Source organism: Elephantulus edwardii, unplaced genomic scaffold (genome assembly GCF_000299155.1).
Source record: "Elephantulus edwardii isolate Elephantulus edwardi_28Jun2011 unplaced genomic scaffold, EleEdw1.0 scaffold00447, whole genome shotgun sequence".
Taxonomy (NCBI): Eukaryota; Metazoa; Chordata; class Mammalia; order Macroscelidea; family Macroscelididae; genus Elephantulus; species Elephantulus edwardii.
The window spans coordinates 735,891-746,563 of record NW_006400197.1 but is presented as its reverse complement, the minus strand read 5'-3'; the positions used below and the strand labels follow the sequence as shown (position 1 = coordinate 746,563).

General features: G+C 41.9%; 1 pseudogene; it reads right to left on the bottom strand.

Moving 5' to 3' along the window:
- Positions 1-1,628: 1,628 nt before the first annotated feature.
- LOC102852635 lies at positions 1,629-2,313 on the bottom strand (annotated as a pseudogene).
- Positions 2,314-10,673: the final 8,360 nt, after the last annotated feature.

The window sequence follows — 10,673 nt, the reverse complement described above, 5'->3', positions numbered from 1 at the left end:
TATATATTCCTAGAAAATAAAACTAAAGGAAATAACCCAGAGAGACTATTGAAAATGCAGTTCTCATTCTGTAAAATCAGTGAAACTGGAAAAGGTGTCAAATAAGCAAAATGACATTAATTTTGAGCTTGCCGAAAGATACCCTTATCCAAGTAGTGATAAAAGTTCTATTATTATAGACTATGGCTTTGGCCTAGGCTTCTTGTTGATGTGTACTGTTGGAACCAACTGAAGCTGACCCTCCAGAGAATTTTCAGAGGTAGTAAATATCACAGGAAGAGACTGAGAATCTCTCCTGCAGAGCAGCTGGCACATTTGAACCTCATTGGCAATACAACTACTTAGCACCAAGCCACCAGAGCTCCCTAGGCAGGATGACCTGGACATGCTATGTTTAAATTCCAGTTCTTCTGGTGTTCGATTTTTTTACAAGGTTTACTTGCCTTTAGAATGAGGAGAAGGTCCTTCTTCACTGGAGAATCCTAGGATATCACCCAATTAGCATGTACTGAGAATTCATGGCAATCACCATTCTGGCATCATTTGTGGCAATCATTCACTGTGGGCTCAAAAATGCTAGGCATGCAGGTGTGCCATTGTAGAAGCTGAAGTCAAGGAAATAGAATCTCCACCAGTGGCCAAATATTAGAGATAGGTATAGTTTAGTTTTAAAAAATTACATCACCCTATATTCATCACACTTTCTTTTTCCCTTTATAATTTTTCTTAAAGCCACACACCTGATCATTTGATATTTACTACAAAGCAGCCTGACTTACTTTCCCCCCCTATATTCATCACACTTTCTTTTTTCCTTTATAATTTTTAAAGCCACACACCTGATCATTTGATATTTACTACAAAGCAGCCTGACTTACTTTCCCCCCTTTTTAAAACGATATTTTAATGAAAGATTATAGAGAACTTGGATTTCCACTCAGTCATTGTTGCACATTTTTCTCCCTGCCCACCCCTCCCACCCAGTTCGCTTTTCTCTTTGAAAAAAAAATTATTTCACTGTTATACAATTCCCCCCTCCCCCGCCCACCCTGGTCCACTTTAATACACACCTCTTATTCTGGACTCTTGTCATTCAAATAATACCTAATCATATATCCCTTTTAAACAGTTTTCTCCCTCATCTACTTCAATGAAGGACTCATTATTTATTCTCCCTTTTGTTAGTATTTCCCCAAACCGAATGTCAGTCTTGTTTTATAACAGTAACATTATGTGGTATTTGCCCTTTTGTAACTGAGATATTTCACTCAGCATAATGTCCTCCAGGGTCACCCATTTTGTTTAATATTTCATGAGTTCCTTGTTTTTCAAGCAGCATGACTCTCTTGCTTTGCATTATCTTATTTAGAAAGCTGTCCACCTTATCCATCTCTGTAACCATAAAACTAATTTCATGACTTGAACTCCAATCTCTTTTAAATGAGTGACTGGATCTCCATGTTGTATATGAGGAGAACGGTGGTGCATGTGGTCCTGACTGAGGATTCAAGGCTGTGTTGATTCTCAGGTAAGAAGTTTCTAATAACAGAGGTTTTTCTCTAATGGGGCAGGGGAATCCCAGAATGTATACAGCGATGCTGAGCATATTACCCATTTGCTGCTTCTAGCTAATATCTGGGCAAGGTGTTAAACTGGTTTCTTTGACTAATTAGCAAATAACACAATTCGGTGGCATTTAGCAGGAGGCAGATTCCAGACACTGCAATCATGAAAACCGTGAATACAGTCTTTTCTGTGGGCCAGGAAACAAAGCAATCCACTGTGTTGGGGCAAGGCCAAGCAGTACACTTCACCAGTCGCTTCATGGAAAAGCCATCATACATGACATAAATGATGTACATGAAGGTAGCTTCAAAGATCACCCAGAAGAAGATGCTGCTTGTGTAGGTCCATTAGAGCGACCCTTCGATGGGGACCTTCTGACTTTTGATCTCTTCTATGTCCTTGTACTCGCTCTTTATCTCTCCCTTGATGAAGAGGAGGACTCTTCTCGTGTCTTCGGTAGGCCACGTGCATGGCCACCAGGAGGGTCGTCGTGGACACGAAGATGAGCTGCTGCACCCACAGGCGTATGTGCGAGATGGGGAAGTAGTGGTCGTAGCACACGTTTTTGCAGCCAGGCTGGAGGGTGTTGCAGATAAAATCGGCTTGCTCATCTCCCCACACCTCCTTCGCGGCCACCACGAGGATCATAATACAGAAAATAAAAAGGTCTGTGAGCCAGATCTTCCCGATGCTGGTGGAGTGTTTATTGACACCCCCCAAGATAGTCTGCAGCGTGCTCCAATCCATCTTTTCCTCTGGGTGGTTTGCACTGGGCTGGAGCGGTCGGGCCGCAGCGGGCTCACCAGGTCCAGGGCGCCTCCTCCGGGTCGCTTGTGCACCCCCAGCAGACTTTTAAATACACAGGGCTGTCCATCAGGTCCGGGCTAACTTAAGAGGCTTCTAGTTCACAGCTCACTGTTCACTAAATCAAGTAAATCCAAGAGCTCACACATAATTATGAAATAACTGCTTTTGCTGTTGTTGTTGTTGTTATGTTTGTTGTTATGCTTGTGACTCATAGCGACCCTATGTACAATAGCCCTAAACTCTGCTCTGTCCTGTGCCAGTCGCACTGCCTCTGACACACCCATCCCGATTACCCCAGTCACTGAATCAACCCACCTTATAGAGGGCCTTCCCCTCCTGGGCCATCCCTCCACACTCTCAAGCATGATGTCCTTCTCCAAGAACCTGTCCCTCCTTACAACATGTCCAAAGTATGTCAGATGAAACCTCAGAATCCTTGCCTCCAAGGAGCAGCCTGGTTTAACCCTCTCCAGGATGAATCTGTTTGTTTTCTTGGCAGTCCATGGTACCCTCAATACTCTTCTCCAGCAATTCTCCTTCTATCCTCCCTAGTCATTGTCCAACTCTCTGATGCATAACAAGTGATTGCAAAGACCATGGCCTGTATCAGATGCACCTTAGTCTCCAGAAAGACTACTAGAGTTGGAATAATTAATAATGAAACTATCAGTTTCTTTTCTTCAGGTCAGCATGGTTTTGTCCACTGAATACACTGGAGCAAAATCTAGAAAGTATCTTTTTCTTTTTTAAATTTTATCCTGATTTATTCACAAAGTTTGAATATATTGTTTTTTCACAGAAGATCCTTCTCATTTCCTTTACCCCCACCCATAAAATCATGCAATCCCATGATTAACACCCAACCCCCACACCCATCCCCTCTCCCCTCTATTTCCACCCTCCCTCTGTCCCCCACTCTAGATTCTCATACTCATTCTATAATAATAGTTTTATACAGTATTTGTCTTTGCTGGACTGAGTTAGTTCACTCAGCATCATGCTCTCCAGTCTCTCCCAAGTTGGGTAGTAATGTACAAAATCGTTGCTCCTGCGTGCTGCATAGTATTTCATTGTATAAATATACCACAATTTCCATTCGTTTGTGGTTGGACATCTAGGCTGTTTCAATGTTCTAGTGATGGTGAATAATGCTGCTATGACACTGGCGTACTAGTTTCTGTTTGAGCCTCAGTTCTCATTTTCTTGGGGTATATGGGTCATATGGAATTTCTATCTTCAACTTTTTGGGAGAAGCGCCAAACTGCCTTCCAGAGTGGTTGTACCATTGTACAATACCACCTACAATTTAAAAGAGTTCCTATCTCGCCACATTCTCTTCAACATTTATTACTTGCTATCCTGTTAAACTTTGCAACTGCTACTGGAGTGAAATGTGTCTCACTGTGGTTTTGGTTTGTCTCTCTTTTATTGCCAGTGATTTGTCTGTTGGCCATTTGAATATCTTCCTCTGTATAAATTCTTTCCATGTTTTTTTTGCCCATTTTGTAATTGGGTTGTCAGTCTTTTTCTTGTGGAGGCCCAGGAGTATTCTAGTTTCATTCATAAGTTTCATTATGAGACTCTTGTCTAAGATAGTATTGCCAAATGTTTGTTCCCAATCAGTGTGTTTTCTTTTCATCCTGTTGGAAAAGCTTTTGATGAACTCAGGGAGTTAATCTTTAAAAGACCCCATTCATCAGTTTTATCCTGTTCGGATTGTACATTTCTGACTATATTTGCAGTCTGTATACTGTAGGCTAGGGCTTCTAAGCTTGATCTCACTTTGTCTCTTATGAATTTTATGGTTTTGAGCTTTATTCTCAAGTCTCTTATCCACCTTGAGTTGATTTTTGTGTATGGTGTGAGATGTGGATCCTGTTTCAGCTTTATGCAGGTAGCAGTCCAGTTTTTCCAGCACCATTTGTTGAAAAGGTGGCCATTTCCCCATTTGATAGGTTTTATTTCCTTGTCGAATATCAGTTGACCATAGATAGGTGGGTCTATTTCTGGGTTCTCAATTCTGTTCCACTGATCTATGTGTCTGGCATTGTACAAGTACCATGCTGTTTTGGTTACCATCCCAGTGTACTAGTGATGAGTTCAAGGAGTGCTATACCTCTCACTTCATTTTTGTTTCTCAGAAGTGTGTTGCTTATTGGGGGTCTCTTGCCTCTCCAAATAAACTTGGAAATTTCCCTTTTAATCTCCTTGAACAATTAACTTGGTATCTAGATTCTAATCTTTTAATATAAAATTAATTTAAGCTGACATAAGCAATGCTTCCTGAAATAAAGACAATCTGAGGCAGCAGAGTCTATAGCGCTAAGAATGCATGTGGCTGAGGAGACACAGCATTGCTCTCTAAGGTAGAACTTTAGAAGGACAAACTCTTAGCTATTTTCTTCTTTCCACAAGCTCTGGGGACAGCTTCCACTGACAAACTCTTAGATAAAAGTCATTAAATGCTGGAAATTTACTAGAGCAAAGCAGCACAATGCCATGTAGACATCAGTAGAAATTTTTTTTTTCTATAATTATATTTTATTAATTTTCATAAACATTCACAGAGATTTTGGGCTTCCACTCATTCATTGTTGCACTATTCTCTCTACCCTCCTCCCAGTTTGTTCTTGTCCAAATGCCACAGTGCTTGTCAAAGCCAGTTCTGATTAATCTTCTTTGTCAGTGTATCCTTTGCCATTCCCTATCACTCCTCCCTGAGAGAGACTTCACCCTGAGTCATAAGGAAAAGGGGACGGCGTATTCTCTTAGCTACTTCCTGCTGAAAAGGGACGCTGTGGGTTTCAGGGTGAAGATCTTCTCTCACTACTCTAAAGGGCCCCTTTGGCAGTAGGAAACACATAGACTATTATGGAGATTGATTTTGGAATTCAGATGCACTCTTATTGATTGTGCTTGGCTGTACATGTACATATCCTTCAAGATGTATCATGGGGGTGTTGCAACCTAGAAGACACAAATTTGACTAACAAGTTATAAGTACATGAGTCCAAAAATTATGGAAAAGTAAAAGAAAAGATTCTGGGGGAGGGTTTGTAAAACAATGAAAGTAGAAATATTTTTAAGTCAGAGAGATGTCAAAGAAAGAACCTTCACAAACTTCGAACAGAATATAAAAGAATAGAATTTAATTAGTAGTAAAAATATTTATTAGAATTTTATTAATAGTAAAATATACCTATGTATAGTTGTGCCAACAAATCTGGAGGACAACCAGCTGGCCAAATGACTAGAAGAAATCTTTATTTGTTCCCATTCCAGAGAAAGGTGAACCGACAGAGTGTGAAAATTATCTAACAATATCACTGATATCCCATGCAAGCAAAATTCTGCTGAAGATTATCCAAAAACAACTGCAACAGCACATTAACAGAGAATAGCCTGAAGTGCAGGCTGGGTTTAGAAGAGGCCATAGTATTATAGCTAATGTCAGATGGATCTTGGCTGAAAGCGGGGAATTACAGAGGAATGTATATCTGTGTTTCATTGACAAAGGAATTTGACTGTGTGGATCACAACTCAAACTGTGGCTAACTCTGAGAAGAATGGGAATCTCAGAACACTTGATTGTGCTTATCCAATGTCTATAATAGGACCAGGAGACAGTCGTCAGAAAAGAGCAAGGAAACACTGCATGGTTCAAAACTGGGAAGGGTGTACACCAGGGATGTATCTTATCTCCATATTTTTTCACTCTAAATGCAGAACAGATTATCCAGGAGGCTGAGCTCTATGAGGAAAAATATGGCATCAGGATTGGAGGTAGACTCATCAAAAATCCGCAGTGTATAGATGACACAACCCTGCTTGCTGAAAATGAGGAGGACCTGAAGCAAGCACTGCAGGAGGTCAAGAACTGCAGCTTTCAGTATGGATTGAAGCTCATCATCAGGGAAACAAAAGATTCTCACCACTGGGCCAATAGGCAGCATCATGATAGATGGTGAAGATTGAGATTGTTAACAGCGTTAGTTTGCTTGCCCCCAAAATCAACACTCTTAGTACCAGCAGCCAGGAAATTAAAAGACTAATTAATTGCATTGGGAAAGCCTGATGTCAATGACTTCTCCAAAGTACTGAAGAACAACGATGCCAGTCTGGAGACTAAGGTGTGCCTGATCCAGGCCATAGCCTTTGCAATTACTTGCTATTCATCAGAAAGCTAGACAATGATTAGAGATGATAGAAGGAGAATTGAGCCTATGAGCTGTGGTGCTGGAGATTATTGAAAATACCATGAACTGCTAGGACAACAAGCAGTTTCATCCTAGTGAGGGTGAAATCAGACTGCTCCTTGGAGGCAAGGATTCTGAAGCTTTGTCTGACATACTTTGGATATGTTGCAAGAAGGGACCAGGCCTTAGAGAGGGACATCATGCTTAGGAGGGTGGAGGGACAGCACAGGAGGGAAAGACCCTTGATGAGATGGATTGATTCAGTGACTGGGGTAATAGGATAGGTATGTCAGAGACAATAAGATTGGCACAGAAGAGAGCAGCGTTTAGGGCTATTGTACATAGGGTTGCTATGAGTTGCAGGCAACTTGATGGCATAGAACTACAATGACAACATATATATTTTACTACTTTGTTTTATTTATATATGTATAGATTTACTATTATTTGTAGCAATATGTATAGTTATGTATTTGTATATTTACTACTATTTTTCTCTTATACACACACACACACACACACACACTTTAGCATTTCAGCAAATCACAAGCCATGCTGGTATCAGACACAAGTTACTAATCCACTGATTCGGTGTCCACTAAAGCATCTTGAGGGAGCTTTGGTTACAGGCGTTAGGGAGGTATACGGCTGACCCGAGGTGGCACCATTCTGGTAGTTCAAGTCTACCAGCAGATCCTTGGGCAAAAATTGTGCAATTTACAGCTTTAGTCCTGCTGGAGGGTCAGCTAGGAGTCTGTTCCCATTCAAAAATTTGACATAAAGTAAATCTTTCCAAAGGGAAATATAGTCAAGGCAGCGTTTCTCCAACATCGGAGACAAAACTTGGAGCACTGAAATAACAGAAAGTGCAAAGAAAAAGCAAACACAAAACCCTCTCACACTAAATAAGTATAACCTATATTTCTGCTAACACGAAGTACTTGCAGATCTTCTAGAAAATAAGGAAACACAGTCTGGATACAATACCATTCTTCCTCCATAGACCCACCACACCCCAGGAATCTGGGGCCTTGGCTGGTTTTGCTACATAAAAGCATGCACTGAGTGCAACAATGAATAAATGGAAATCCAAAATCTCTGTAAATGTTCATTGAAATTAATTTAAAAAAATTTTAAAAAAGTAAGTGCTGAACGCAAGGCTGTGTGGGTCCTGGAAATCTGGGTCTGTGCAGTGACCTTTCAACTTTGGCACATAACTATATACCAATGACTATTTTTAAATTTTCTCTCATAATGAAATTCTATCTTAGTTCACTTCCCTCTTAAATATTTGTAAAGCAACTCATATAAAAGAAACATGATTGCTATAATTATTTGTAATAATGATCATTGTTGTTGTTGCTGTTGTGTGCCATCAAATCCGAACTGACTCTTAGCAGACCCTCCAGCAGGTTCTCAGAGGCGATAAATCAGACAGAAGACTGTCCATCTTTCTCCCACAAAGCAATTGTGAAATTTGAAACAGGGCAACTCCTTACCCATGAGGCTACCAGAGCTCCCTGGTAATGATTAGATTATTATATTTCACTTTCTTTCTGTAGTAAAGCATATAAAATGTTTAATTTACTACTAACAACTAAATTAAAGATTTTGCTGGTAGTAAAGGTTACTACATTGGGAATAATGAAGGGCATGACACATTTTAAGAAATTTGACCTTTATACATGTCTTTAAGCACTTTAAGTAGTCCATAAATTTCTTGAAGCACTTGTTGCAGGAGATCAAGGAATGCAGCTTTCATGTTGATTGTACCTCAGTGTCAAGAAAACAAAGATTCTTGCCACTGGACCGATAGGAAACATGATGATAGACGGAGAAAAGACTGAAACTGTCAACTTCATCTTGCTTGGATCCACAATTAACCCCTTTGGTACCAGCAGTCGGGAAATGACATATGTTGCACTTGGAAAGTCTGCAGTTAGGAATCGCTCCAAATTATTGAGGACGAATGATGTCATGTCAATTTGAGGACTAAAGTACATGTGATTCAAGTCATGGTCTTTCAAATCACTTGCTATCCATCTGAGAGCTGGATAATGAATAGGGTTTACTGAAGAATTGATGCGTTTGAGCTATGGTATAGGAGAAAAGCACTACCAAAAGAATAAATAAGTGTGTCTTGGAGAGGGTGCAGACAGAGTGTGCTCTGGAGGCAAGTATGATGAGGCTTCGCCTTACATATTTCAGACATGTTGCTAGGAGGGGCTATTTCTTGGAAAAGGACATGTTACTTGGAAGGGTGGAGGGCGACAAAGAAGAGGAAGACCCTCACCCAGGTGGACTGACACTGTAACTGCTGCAAAGGGCTTTAACATGTCAAGAAGTGTGAAGATAGCACAGTATAGGAAAGAGTTTCAGCTTTACTGTTCTAAGGGTTGTTCTGAGTCATACTCAACTTGATAGGACCTAACAACCTCAACAACAACAGTGCAAGTGCCACCTCTACGCTCAGTCTTAATGTTCTAGTCTAGTAAAGTCCGCTGAGCACTGAGCCAGGAAGCATGGATGTGATAATTCACACCACTCAATTTTTCTGAAATGCTGTATATTCACCTTTTTCCTTAGAGAGTCTAAGTATAAATGCAAAGATTCAAGGATAAACATTATGAAATATTACTCTAAGAACTCACAATTTAATTCAAAGTTAAGAAACAGATTTTCTTTATGTTCACAATGGTTTTGGTAACTGTAGAGCATAATTGCTCTGCTCCAAATAATAAAGACAAAAAATAGTGCCCATCGGTGAAAGCATATGTTACTATTTAAGGAATCAAGATAAAAGAAATTTTAAAGCCTGCTATTACTTCACTAGCTTAGGCCTATCTTCATATATTTTATGATGTTTTAATAGGAGAGGGATTAGAAAAATATATTTTAAAATAAAAATATAAAAGCTGATTATGTGTTCCCTTTCTGGTTACAGAAAGTATACTTCATAGATTTATGTTGTTGTTATGTGCAGTCGAGTTGATCATGACTCATAGTGGCCCTTGGTTGATCTTAGAATTATGGTGGACTCTGTTGTTGTTATGTGTCACCAAGTCACATGCAACTCGTAATAACCCTATCTACAACAGCTCTAAACCCTGCTCTATTCTGACCCAAACTTATTGTTTCTAACACTCTTACCCCTATTACCCAAGATATTGAATCAATCCATCTCATGCAGGGTCTTCCTCTCTGGTGCTGTCCCTCCACCCTTCCAAGCATGATGTCCCTCTCCAAGAACTGGTCACTTCTTGCAACACACCCAGAGTACGACAGACAGAGCTTCAAAATTCTTGCCGTCGATTGCTGCCCCCCGACCCGGCTCACGACACCCCCCCCCCCCACCCACCCCCCGCCAGCTCTGAACTTTGGGACTGGCCAAGGTGCCACGCGCAGACGCAGTGGACGGTGGGAGTGTACTTGAATCGGGACACACCCCTGAAGCTCTGACCCACGACCCCCATCTTCAGATATCGCATTGCTCCCCACGCCTGACCCGGCTCGCGACACCCCCCCCGCCACCCGCCACCTATGAACTTTGGGACTGGCCAAGGTGCCCTGCATAGACTTAGTGGACGGTGGGAGTGGACTTGAATCGGGACACACCCCTGCAGCTCTGACCCACGACCCCCATCTTCAGGTATTGCATTGCTCTCCCCGCCCTGACCTGGCTGGCAACGCCCCGCCCCCGCCAGTTCTGAACTTTGGGACTGGCCAAGGTGTGGTGTGCAGATGCAGTGGACGGTGGGGGTGGACTTGAATTGGGACACACTCCTGCAGCTCTGACCCATGACCCTCATCTTCAGGTATCGAATTGATCCCCACCCCCCGAGCAGGCTCCAGACCCCCCCTGCCAGCTCTGAACTTTGGGACTGGCCAAGGTGCCATATGCAGATGCAGTGGACAGTGGGAGTGGACTTGAATCGGGACACACCCCTGCAGCTCTGACCCATGACCCCCATCTTCAGGTATCGCATTGCTTTCCCCCCTCCCCCGACCCGGCTTGCGACCCCCCCGCCCTGCCACCTCTGAACTTTGGGACTGGCCAAGGTGCCCTGCGCAGACACAGTGGACGGTGGGAGTGGACTTGAATCG